Raw genomic sequence first — 13,753 nt, forward strand, 5'->3', positions numbered from 1 at the left:
GGTGCCATGACATAGCATGGGGTAGACCATAGGCTTTCTGGATGAACTGAGTCCAGGAGTGACTCAGATTGAAGAGGACATGACTCGTATCGGTGTGTAGAAAAGACATCTCCAACCAAGTCTGTGAGCCCTAAGCCACAGATGACATGATGTGCATAGCAAAGTGCCAGCACGTTCCTGGTTCATTTGCATCCAGCAAAGCCTGGCCCCGAGATCGGAAGAATAGACATGTTGGTCTCAGGTGTGATAGATCTACTTCTGAGCAGAGGTTGGGGAACTCTGTAGCAATGGATCCACCCACCGTCCATGACCAGCGTGCATGACTTTTATTTTTCTCTCTCCTACTGCCATTTTTTCAAAGGTACAAATGCATATTTTAATTCTTTACTGTTGATAATTTCATAGAGCATATAATGAAATATGATTGCATCAAGCTCAACATTTCTCTCTTCCAACTCCTCTGATATATTCCCCAACAAACTGATGTTCTCCAGGCCCCACCTCTTACTAAGGAGCAGTGGACAGACAGCTTCTGGGGAAGGGAGGATCATTCTTTTCTGAGGATGTGGTCACTGGTAGGTTCCCCATGCTCCAGAGGATAGCCACACATGCTTGCAGTGTGGTCAGCATTTACTAAATTTAATAGGTTATTTAAAAAGAAAAAGGAAGTTGCTATTTTTAATGACTCTTTAGCAAGACAAAGTTTCCTTTTAGGAAGGCAGCGGTGATCAAGTCCTGCACCTATACTGGCTTATAACTCTTGAGCAATGCTAGAATAGTTTCTTTTCTATCATCTTAGAAAATACCAATTCTACTCTCATTTTACTGCTTTTATGTATTGAGCAAAACTCCTTAGGAATCACTAAGGGTCCTTTGCTTTTTGTTGAAAATTTTATTGCATAGCATTTCTAAGACCAATCACATACTCTGTAACTCTCTCCCTGTGCGCAGTAAATTACTTATAATTAGGCTTGCATTTGTTACCACATATTTACATGAAGGCTACAATACTTTAATTGACAGCTATACTTTAATTGGCTTTAATTGACAGCTGCAACTGTTGCACATTCTCAATTCAGGTAAAGAATAGCTTTTTATTAGTTTTTTTTAAGACAGCCTTATAAAATCTCTTTAGATAACTATAATAAAATTTTCTTTTGTTCCAAGACACTGAGAAGAGTAGATATAGTTTGCATATTTTAGCCTCTTACAAAACAAATACAAAACAAATGTAAGTGCAACTCAGTTTGCATGGTGCATAGCTGCTTCCTGGAATAGGTGGCCATATCTATGTTTCATTAATGCTTCATATTTGAGACAGAGCTTGCCCTGGGACATGTTGCCTCTGACTCTTGATTATATTACACAAATATGAGAAAAAGGAAGGTGATAAAGTTAAATTTCTGAGAGGTGGGAGAAAAGTCATCACTCAGGAGGATATGTAGCCAGGATCTCACTGAGAATACAATTAGAGTCAGAAAACTTTGCATAAATCTCTGGCAAATACTTCCAGCTCTTGTGCAATATTATACTTTTCTACATAGCATTTGCCATGTTCTGGCCAACAATGGGTAGATATCCTCCTAAAGATGCAGTGACTGGCACTCTGGTCTTTGAATAGCTATTATGCCCTTCACATCACTCTGCTATGTCCTCACATTGCTGGTGGCACAGAGCAACTATATGCTTGGCATTTGATAGGGTCAAAAAATTGTTCAGTGGATGAACAAAAGCAAAGCCCCAAAAGGAAGGCTGCTCTTAGGAAAACTAAAATTCTATGCTGCTTTGACCAGCTGTGCTTCTTATGTTGTTCCTTAGAGCTAAGCATGTGTTTCTAGCTTTACATTAGCAATGAGGAATTGTGGCCTTCAGGTCAGACTCACTGTAAGAACTGCCAGATAAAACGATGTTAGAAAAGATAACAATGAGCAGCAGGGGGAAAGCTCTGTAGAGAAGACTGGAGATAAACCCCTTTGAGGTTTCCTGGTTGCTGATTCTGCTACCTCCACACAAAGCACATGGCATTGCTAGAACTGATTTGGCTTGTGGACCAAATGCTTCAAAGATGTCATTGGTCACTGAAACTTATATGAATTGTGGTATGCATTGCTAATAAAAGAATTACGGCAGGTATCTCTATCCCTGATCTCAAGCTGGTCTATAGAACAACACTAATAAAAACTGCATGGTGCCGGCATAGAAACAGACTGGAGGATTGATGGAATCGAATAGAAGACCCAGAAAACACACAAAACACACCACACACACACACACACACAGAGATACTTGAGTTTTGACAAAGAAGCCAAAAACAGTACAATGGAAAAAAGACGGTGCTGGTCTAACTGGATGTCTACATGTAGAAAACTGCAAATAGATCCATACTAATCTCCCTACACAAAACTAAAGTCTAAGTGGATCAAATCCGTCAACATAAAACCAGACACTCTAAACCTATTAGTAGAAAAAGTGGGGAAGAACCTTAAACTCATTGACACAGGAGACAACTTCCTGAAGAGAACACCAATAGCACAAGCTCTAAAGTCTACAATCAATAAATGTGACCTCATGAAACTGAAAAGCTTCTGTAAAGTAAAAGACACTGTTGTCAGAACAAAACAACAGCCTACAGACTGGTAAAGGATCTTCACCAACCCTATATCTGACAGAGGGCTAATATCCAGAATATATAAAGAACTTAAGAAGTTAAACACCAGCAAACCATGTAATACAATTAAAAAGTGGGGTACAGAGCTAAACAGGGAATTTTCAATAGAGGAATATTGAATGGCAAAGAAACCCTTAAAGAAATGCAGGGACTCTTATGAAAGAAGTGGAAGATAGTAAGGCCTGGAGAGGACAGGAGCTCCACAAAGACAGCAACAGATCCAAAAAGTGTGGGCACAGGGTTTTTTTTTTTTTTTGCTTTTTTTTTTTTTTTGAAACTGATACTCCAGCCAAGGACCAATCATGAAGATAGCCTGGAACCCCTGCACAAAGGTAGTCTATGGCAGTTCAGTGTCCAAGTGGCCTCCATAGTAATGGGGACAGAGACTGTCTGACATGAACTGCTCTTTTTTTAAAAATTTTCTTATTAGTTACATTTTGTTAACTCTTTATCCCAGCTGTATCCTGCTCCCTCATTCCCTCCCAATTCCACCCTCCCTCCCTCATCTCCTCCCTGTCCCTTTCCAAGTCCACTGATAGGGGAAGACCTCCTCCCCTTTCATCTGACCCTGGTTTTATCAGGTATCTTCAGGACTGGCTGCAAAGTCCTCCTCTGTGGCCTAACAGGACTGCTCCTCCCTTGGGGGGGAGAGGTCAAAGAGCCAGCCATTGAGTTCCTGTTAGAAATAGTCCTTGTTCCCCTTACTATGGGAAACCAATTGGTTACTGAGCTACCATGGGCTACATCCAAGCAGAGGTTCTAGGTTATATCCATACATGGTCTTGGTTGAGTGTCAGTCTCAGAAAAGACCCTGTGCCCAGATATATTTGGTCCTTGTGGAGCTCCTATCCTTTCTACATCATACTAACTCCCTTTCTTTCATATGATTCCCTGTATTCTGTGGAAGGTTTGGTTATGAGTCTTAGTATCTGCTTTGAAACACTGCTAGGTAGAGTCTTTCAGATGCCTTCTGAGGTAAACTCCTGTCATACGATATGAACTGCTCTTTGATTGGCCTGCTCTTTGATCACCTCCCCCTGAATGGGGAGCAGCCTTACCAGGCCACAGAAGAAGACAATGCAGCCACTCTGATCCTGATAGACTAGGATCAGAGGGAAGGGGAGGAGGACCTCCCTTATCATTGGACTTGGAGAGGGACAAGGATGGGGAAGAGAGAGGGTGGGATTGGTAGGGGAGAAGGGAGGGAGGTGCAGGGGATTACAAAGTGAATAAATTGTAATTAATAAAAATAATAAAAAATGATAAAAATAAATAAATAAAGTGATTACAATTGATTAAAAAAAAAAAGAAATGCTCAACTTCTTGGTCATTCAGGAAACGTAAATCAAAACAACCCAGAGATTTCACTTCACACCCATCAGAATGGCTAAGAGCAAAAACTCAAGTGAAAACACATGCTGGAGAGGATGTGGAGAAAGGGGAACCCTCTTCCATTTCTGGTGGGAATGTACACTTGTACAACCACTTTGGAAAACAATCTGGTGCTTTCTCAGAAAATTAGGAATAGTGCTACCTCAAGATCTAGCTATACCATTCCTAGGCATATATCCAAAAGATGCTCAATTATACAACAAGGACTTTGCTCAGCCATGTTTGTAGTAACTCTATTCATCATAGCCAGAATCTGGAAACAACCCAAATGTCCCTCAATGGAGGAATGGATACAGAAATTGTGGTACATTTACACAATGGAATACTACCCAGCTATTTAAAAACAAGGAAATCATGAAATTTACAGGCAAATGGCTGGAACTAGAAAAGATCATCCTGTGTGTGGGAACCCAGAAGCAGAAAGACACACATAGTATATACTCACTCATAAGTGTTTATTAGATATATAATATAGGAAAAACATAATAAAATCTATACTCCTAAAAAAGCTAAACAATAAGGAGGACTCTAGGGAAGATCAATCCTCATTCAGAAGGGCAAATGGGATAGACATCAGAAGCAGGAGAACAAGACAGGGAGCCTACCACAGAGGGCTTCTGAAAGACTCTACTGATTGGGGTATCAAAGCACATGCTGACTCATAGCCAAACTTTGGGCTAAGTACAGGGACTCTTATGAAAGAATGGGGAGATAGAAAGACCTGGAGAAAACAGAAGCTCCACAAGGAGACCAACAGAGCCAAAAAACTGGACCCAGGGTGCCTTGCAGAGACTGATACTCCAACTAAGGACCATGCATGGAGAGGTCCTAAAATCCCTGCTCAGATGTACCCTAAAGACTCAGTCTCCAAGTGTGTTCCTTAGTAAAGGGATCAGGGGCTGTCTCTAGCATGAACTCAGGGGCCAGTTATTTGATCACCTCCCCTTGGGAGGGGTGCACCCTTGCCAGGCCACAGAGGAAGACAATGTAGCCAGTCCTCATAAGACCTGATAGGCTAGGGTCAGATAGAAGAGGAAGAGGACCTCAACTTTCAGTGGACTAGGGGAGAGGCATAGGGGGAGAAGAGAGAGGGAAGGTGGGTCTGGAAGAATATGAGGGAGGGAAAAATTTAAGATGCAAATCCACAGAAATGAATTGATTTTAATTTGAAAAAAATTGCATTTAATAAATCTATTAAATATCTTAAAAAGAAAAGAATGACAACATTTGAAGTTGTTATTTTGAGAAAAAAAAACAAAAACAAACACCAAAACCCTGGTTTGCAAAGCAAGGTTTGGAACTTGTTATTTTCCACTATAGTTAAGAGATGAGAAGCCCGTCAAAGCCTAGCCCAAGTAGGTGGCCCCTGATACTACCTGTGGTAACTGCGTCATGGTCCCAGAATTCAGATTCCCTGGTTCAGCACGTGGAGTTCATCACGAGACTTTCTGGAAAGTACGCATGTGCTCATCATCTTCCTGCCAAGCTTCAAACCACCTGAGATGAACCTGCGACATCACAGATCATTGAGTGTTGGGAAAATAAAATGTGCATAGAAACTGGCTCCTTCAAGTTGTTTAAAAAGCATTTAGAAACTGAAATTTGGCCTTAGTGTCAGTTTGCATCAATCCAAGTCAACAGGAGAGTGTGATCTGCCCGTGGGTAAGTGTGTGCAATTAGGACTGCTCTTTTCTCTTGTGTCTTGGCCCCTTCCTACCACACTTCAGCCTGGTGTGTATCTGTGATTGTGTTTGCTTTCTCTACCTTAGATCAAAGAACGATGTGCTGTAAGTATATGTGACACGAATTACTTTTGAAATAGATTGGAGCTCGTCTTGTTTTTATGTCCCAAAGTGTTTATGTCACAGTTGTGTGAGTTTGTAGGAGGAAGTAAGCTTTATGAATCGCTGTATTAAATCACAGCTAGAAAACAAAGAGTGGACTGAACTTAGCCAGCGCTGCACCTCAGTGCTTTCTGGTTGATGTCTTGCTACTCTCCCTTCCACGTGAGCATCTCTGATCATTTGGATTATGTTTCATGCAGGGAGCAAAATACATTTAAAAACTAGCTTTGTCTTGCTCTCTGACTAGATTTGAGACTTGGCTCAAATCATATCATGTACTGTAAACCTGCCAAAAACCAGACAACTGTGGCTGAGGAATTCTTGGGATTTAGTGGAGAACTTACTACGTTGTTTAGTTAAGTTGTCAAGGCAACAAGCTGCTTTTCTAAATAGTTATGTTTATATACACAGACAAATGCTACTTACTCCCAGCTTTAATCAAAGAAGCTTCATTTTGCAATCATCACAGAGAATGAATGCAGAGACACATGACTGCCCACACAACTGAGTGTTTATCCCTGAACATGGCATTTATACCACCATCTCTATGGTCAGGGATCATCATGGAGCAGGAATGGTCAGAGAGAATATTAGAACCAGAAGACAGAGAGAAAGGATATGAGATGACATTGTTTCCTGGGCAGGGCACAATGTTTCTATAACCTTACAGCAGTTGTTGCTGACTGCAATGAGCCTATATAAGACTGAACCTATCAATAGCCATTCGAGGCTTAAGGAGTCTATAGGGCCCTACCACTCCATCTTGAACTATTGGCTACTGATATATTTTAGGAAGAAGCTTTTTTTGTCATATACCAACTGAGGAGCCCACTAGGCTCCAATAAACAGTTCCTGTCCACTTTTCACTAAGTGCCTCCAAAATAAACCCAAAAGTCCTGAATCTGTGAAACTGACCAGTCGGGATGGAAAAAGGGTATTGTTGATAGTGAGGAGGCATGGGGGAGTAGAAGCCAGCAGGGGAGAGTATGATCAAGTGGACCCCAGGCTTCATTCTGTTTTAATAATATAATTCCAGATATCAGGCAATTTGTGAAGGAAAGTAGTTTATTGAGCCCATGATTCTAAAGCTTGAAAGTCAAAACCGGTTGACTACAGCTGCCCGAGACCTAGTCTTGCAACCTAGCACAAAAGCAGAGGGGCATGTGAGTTTATAAAAAGAAGAGCTAGCCTGGCTTTGGGACCACCCTCCCTCCCATAGGAAATGCATGGGCTCTTCTCAACAGCCCATACGCTTCCCAGAATCCACATCTCTCCAGACTATTGCACAGAGAGTCAGATTTCTACCTGAGCTTTATAGGGACAACAACATTTAAACCAAATGCAGGTAGTAGATAAAATAATATTTTATAACCCAGGAAAACTCACAAAGTTTATGCAGTACTAAAATCTCAGCATAAGTGTCTCTCAAAAGGTCAAAATCTTGGCTTTCTTCATGATGGGTCATACAGGGACTCTTCCATAACATCTCTGAAGCTAACCACACATGTATTTCTGTTTTTACATACAAAGGGTAACTCAGGGTCACTGCACCTACATGAAGTAAGAAGCCATGAAACCCATTCCTTGGCTCTGAAGAAACAAAGCAAGGTGCATCAACCTGGATCTTCTGAGGCTAACAAAAATAGTGGAAGGTTGTTTTGAGCAGCCAGAAAGCAAGACACACGCAAAAGACTCTGGAGCCCAGTCCCTCCATTTCATTCTCACTTCTGTGCAGAGTTTCCATCTCTGTAAGGCAGGAAAATAAACACTAGACTGAAAGAAAGATTTGGTCATGGCAAAAATCATGCTATGAGTTTTCAGACAGCAGATGTGCCATCGTTTTGAACCAGGTGTTCAATCCAATAGTTACAACCAACATACTTACAGACATGCATTGGAATGCACTTGACCATGTCTCTTCTAGATAAAGACATCAAGTCAATGCCAAAGGTGTTATATTTGGTGGGGAATGCACAAAACTTTGGATATCTATATGGTAACCTTATGCTTTATTAATTTCTTGCAGTGTGATACAATCTGAGATGACAGAGTATGTGCTCGAGAAGGAATGAATGAATGAAGACCCCCAAATCTTGTGTATCCTTCATTTTTAAAAATAATTATCCTAGTGCTATATTAGGGAAAGCACTTAGTGACTAAGAGCACTCCACTCTAATTTAGAGAACACAGGTTTGAGCTCTTGGTTCACTAAGTGGCTGGCTTTAGGTAACTTTTCTGACTGAAATTCTTAAATGTGAGCCATGCAAAGGACATCATTGCTTTTCCATTTAGCCCATAGCCACTACAGTATACTTCACTCAGCAAAAACCCACCTCAGGCTCAACTCAGTAACAACCACTAATTTATGAGTTCATTTAAATGTCAAGGCCAGAATTAAATGAGAACTGGCCTAGAGCTGTGACCTGAGCAGCACCCAGTCTTTAGCTCTTGTTTTTCCGACTGTAAGGTGGATCCATTCTTAGGTTCATGTCACTGTCTCATGGTGGCAAGATGACTACTAGCAGCCCCAGCGGAGAGAGTGGTCTCTTGCTCAGAATGCTCAATGTAAACTTTGAGGATTAATTCAGACAGCAAATTTGGGCTTCATGTTGAATCTTGAATAGATATTATTGAATATGTGAGTGATATATTAACTGTCACACCTGGGTTTCCTGCCCCTTCTTGAATTCAAAGATGAAGCTGGTACCCCAAAAGTTCATAGATAAGAATATAAGGAAAGGAGGTTCTTCCAAAGAAAGGCCATGTAAATACAGGAGCAGGTGCTCACAGGCAAAAGCTGTTGCATTCTGATCTTCAAGCCTTCACTACAGAAAAGAATCCCCATTAAGGTGGTGTTTCCTGAGCCTCGTGATGAAGCAGTCAGACTGCTTCCCACATCCTAGAAATGTTACAGTTATGGTGCAGCACTGAGAGCAATCCCCACATATTTCTGCTGTTACATTTAATTCTACCTAAAGCAGAAAGCATATTGATTTTACAGAGTTGTTAGAAGGGCAAATAGATGCTATTTTTCTGTTGTTTAGTATTTTAAACACCAGATAAGTTAGAAATATTTTGCTTTGTCCTCAAAGCCGTTGGTACCAGATGTTTTCACTGTTCATTTTCTTTTATTCTCTGAATATCATTCCCCTGCAATTTACATTGTTGTGATGCAGATAAAATTTACAAATATTAATAGTTTTTTATAAGCCCAGCATAGCATGGATAATTAAATTTACCAAATGCAACACCAATAAAAATTTTTAGATCAAGCTAAAGGGCCAGATATTTTATTTGAAAAAGCAAATAGCATCATCCATGAATGAAGAGCTTAGGGTCGCTGGCTGCTAGGGTTGCTGTCAGGCTTGCAGAGATTATTTCATGAGGGCTTCCTTCTAAAGATCAGGCAATGGAGAGGGGCAGACAGTCACAGGAATTCACAAAAGCATTATGTCACTCAGATTTACATTCAGTAATCTCTTCCCTGTAGAGTCTTAATCTGGCTGTGTGGTTCTAATGATCATCTTCATACTAGACAATTCTGAAAGCCTATTTCCAATACTGTGGCTCCACAAACACCACACTTAATATTTAGTGCTTAATAACCTTCCTGACCTCTTAGGCATTTCTGGTGGATCAGATCCATGGTGGAATTCTTGGTTTTAACTTTCCACTAGTCTTCCCTTTCTCAGCAAACAGGACTAGTATTCATGCCAATGATACAAAAGTTGTGTTTTGTTTTGTTTTTTAATTTCTCTTGTTTTCTCCTTCTTCCTCTGACTGCCAAATGAAATTCCTGTTGTGCCTAACTTCAAAATACATCTTGATATAGCCCATGGCAGCTCAGTATCCAAGTGGGTTCCCCAGTAAGGGGAACAGGGACTATCTCTGACATGAACTCAATGGCTCACTCTTTGACCTCCCCACTTCCATATTTGTCCTCTTCTGCCTTCCATGTATTTTCTCCAAAATAAATGGCTTTCCCTCTTCCTCGTATTCTTTTATTGCTTTTTCTCTTTCTCTCATTCCTTTATTCTTATTTCTATCTTTTTTCTTAGATAAGGTCACAGTACCTAGCTCTGGCTGGCTTGGAACTTTTTATGTTAAACCAAGCTAACCTTCAACTCATATTGCTTCTGCTTCCCCATTCCTAGGATTGAAGTCATAAGCTACCACACTACATTAAATGCTTTAGTACATAGGTCTTCCTATAAAGTATTTTCCCCTCAACCAAGCTTTGTAATGAGTTTTACACATTAAACTTGACCTCTAATTGTTTCTATGGTCTCAGTTCTTGATTATCTAGCTATGTCCACCCACAGAAGCTTCCCCTCTTCGGATTCTTTCTCTTATCTGTGCTGGTCCTGGCAAAGCAGAGGTTTGAACTTGGATTTGCTGATGGCTCCAAGCTCTTTTATGATAAGATTGGGGGGGGGTATTCTCTTTCTTGCTCCCTGTCCTCAGAATGTTCATCCCTATATCTTTCTTCTTTTTTTTTGCAAGCCACTTTTTATTACATGCTTTTATTACAAAGTATAGGTAGATGCTGCTTAGCTACTTTTTTTTTCGTATTTTATTTTTTTCTTATCAGTTACATTTTATTAACTATGTACCCCAGCCGTGTCCCGATCCCTCATTCCCTCCCAGTCCCTCCCTCCCTCCCTCCTCTCCACCGTGCCCCTTTCAAAGTCCACTGATAGGGGGGACCTCTTCCCCATTCATCTGATCCTGTTTTATCAGGTATCCTCAGGACTGGCTGCAAAGCTCTCCTCTGTGGCCTAACAGGACTGCTCCTCCCTTGGGGGGTGGGGAGGCCAAAGAGCCAGCCATTGAGTTCCTGTTAGAAATAGTCCTTGTTCCCCTCACTATGGGAAACCAATTGGTTACTGAGCTACCACAGGTTACATCTGAGCAGAGGTTCTAGGTTACATTCATACATGGTCCTTGGTTGCATGTCAGTCTCAGAAAAGACCCTGTGCCCAGATATCTTTGGTCCTTGTGGAGCTCCTATCCTTTCCTCATCAGTCTAACTCCCCTTCTTTCTTATGATTCCCTGTACTCTGCCAAAGGTTTGGTCATGAGTCTTTGCTTTGAAAACACTGCTAGGTAGAGTCTTTCAAATGCACTCAGTAGACTCCTGTCAATATTCAATGCACATCCCATCTGTCTTTCAAAACGAGGATTGATAATCTTACCCCATGTCTGCTCTCTTGATTATCTTTTTTAGGTGTATAGATTTCATTATGTTTATTATATCTTATAGGTCTATATAAGTGAGTATATACCGTGTTTGTCTTTCTCCTTCTGGGATATTTCACTCAAGATGATCTTTTTCTAGATTCCACCATTTGCCTGCAAATTTCATGATTTCCTCCTTTTTGATTGCTGAGTAGTATTCCATTGTGTAAAAATACCACAATTTCTGTACCCATTCATCTGTTGATGGACATCTGGTTTGTTTCCAGGTTCTGGCTATTACAAATAAAGCTGCTATAAACATGGTTGAGCAAATATCCCTTTTGTGTACTTGAGCAAACTTTGGGTATATACCAGCAGTGGTATAGCTGGGTCATGAGGAAGCACTATTCCTAATTGTCTTAGAAAGCGCCAGATAGATTTCCAGAGTGGTTGTACAAGTTTACATTCCCACCAGCAGTGGAGGAGGGTTCCCCTTTCTCCACAACCTCTCCAGCATGTGTTGTCCCTTGAGTTTTTCATCTTGGCCATTCTGATGGGTGTAAGGTGATATCTCAGGGTCGTTTTGATTTGCATTTCCCTGATGGCTAATGAGGATGAGCATTTCTTTAAGTGTTTCTCTGCCATTTGATATTCCTCTGTCGAGAATTCTCTGTTTAGCTCTGTTCCCCATTTTTTAATTGGATTACTTGGTTTGCTGCTTCTCGGCTTCTTTAGTTCTTTGTATATACTCGATATTAGTCCTTTGTCAGATAAAGGGTTAGTGAAGATTCTTTCCCAATCTGTAGGCAGGCGTTTTGTTTTGATGACAGTGTCCTTTGCTTTACAGAAACTGTTCAGTTTCATGAGGTCCCATTTATTGATTGTTGCTCTTAGAGCCTGTGCTGTTGGTGTTCTGTTCAGGAAGTTGTCTCCTGTGCCAATGAGTTCTAGGCTGTTCCCCACTTTTTCTTCTAACAGATTTAGAGTATCTGGTTTTATGTTGAGGTCTTTGATCCACTTGGACTTTAGTTTTGTGCAGGGTGATAAATATAGATCTATTTTCATTTTTCTGCATGTGGACATCCAGTTGGACCAGCACCATTTGTTGAAGATGCTGTCTTTTTTCCATTGAATGGTTTTGGCTTCTTTGTCAAATATCGAGTATTCGTAGGTGTGTGGGTTTATTTCTGGATCTTCTATGCGGTTCCATTGATCCTCCTTTCTGTTTTTATGCCAATACCATGCAGTTTTTATTACTATTGCTTTGTAGTACAACTTGAGATCGGGGATGGAGATACCTCCAGATGATCTGTTGTTGTACAGGATTGTTTTGGAGATTCTGGGTGTTTTGTTTCTCCATATGAAGCTGAGAATCTTTTTTTCAAGGTCTGTAAGAATTGAGTTGGTATTTTGATGGGAATTGCATTGAATCTGTAGATTGCTTTTGGCAGGATGGCCATTTTCACAATGTTAATCCTACCAATCCATGAGCATGGGAGATCTTTCCGTCTTCTGAGATCTTCTTCAATTTCTTTCTTCAGAGACTTGAAGTTTTTCTCAAACAGGTCTTTCACTTGCTTGGTTAGTGTCACACCAAGGTACTTTATGTTATTAGTGGCTATTGTGAAGGGTGTTGTTTCCCTAATTTCTTTCTTGGCCCTTTTGTCTTTGGTATACAGGAGGGCTTCTGATTTTTTTGAGTTGATTTTGTATCCTGCCACTTTGCTGAAGGTGTTTATCAACTGGAGGAGTTCTCTGGTTGAATTCTTGGGGTCGCTCATATATACTATCATATCATCTGCAAATAGTGACACTTTGACCGCTTCCTTTCCGATTTCTATCCCCTCGATCTCCTTTAGTTGTCTTACTGCTCTGGCTAGGACTTCAAGTACTATGTTGAAGAGATATGGAGAGAGTGGGCAGCCTTGTCTTGTCCCTGATTTCAGTGGGATTGATTTAAGTTTCTCTCCATTGAGTTTGATGTTGGCTATCGGCTTGCTGTATATTGCCTTTACTATGTTTAGATATGTGCCTTGTATTCCTGATCTCTCCAAGACTTTAAACATGAATGGGTGTTGGACTTTGTAAAATGCTTTTTCAGCATCTAAGGAGATGATCATGTGGTTTTTCTCCTTCAGTTTGTTTATGTGGTGAATTACATTGATGGATTTCCGTATGTTGAACCACCCTTGCATGCCTGGGATGAAGCCTACTTGGTCGTGGTGGATGATATCTTTGATGTATTTTATTGAGTATTTTTGCGTCAATGTTCATAAGAGTGATAGGTCTGAAGTTCTCTTTTTTTGTTGGGTCTTTGTGTGGTTTAGGTATCAGGGTGACTGTTGCTTCATAGAATGAGTTTGGTAGTATTCCTTCTGTTTCTATTTTGTGGAATAGTTTGAGGAGAATTGGTGTAAGCACTTCTTTGAAGGTCTTGTAGAATTCCGCGCTGAAACCATCTGGCCCAGGGCTTTTTTTGGAGGGGAGACTGTGAATGACTGCTTCAATTTCCTTGGGGGATATAGGGCTGTTCAGTCTTTCTACCTGATCTTGACTTAATGTTGGAAGATGGAATCTATCAAGAAAATTGTCCATTTCATTTAGATTTTCAAATTTTGTAGCATATAGGCTTTTGTAGTATGACCTAATAATCGTTTGGATTTCCTCAGTG

The sequence above is a fragment of the Psammomys obesus genome, unplaced genomic scaffold (assembly GCF_907164565.1).
Source record: "Psammomys obesus unplaced genomic scaffold, mPsaObe1.curated_primary_1811, whole genome shotgun sequence".
NCBI lineage: Eukaryota > Metazoa > Chordata > Mammalia > Rodentia > Muridae > Psammomys > Psammomys obesus.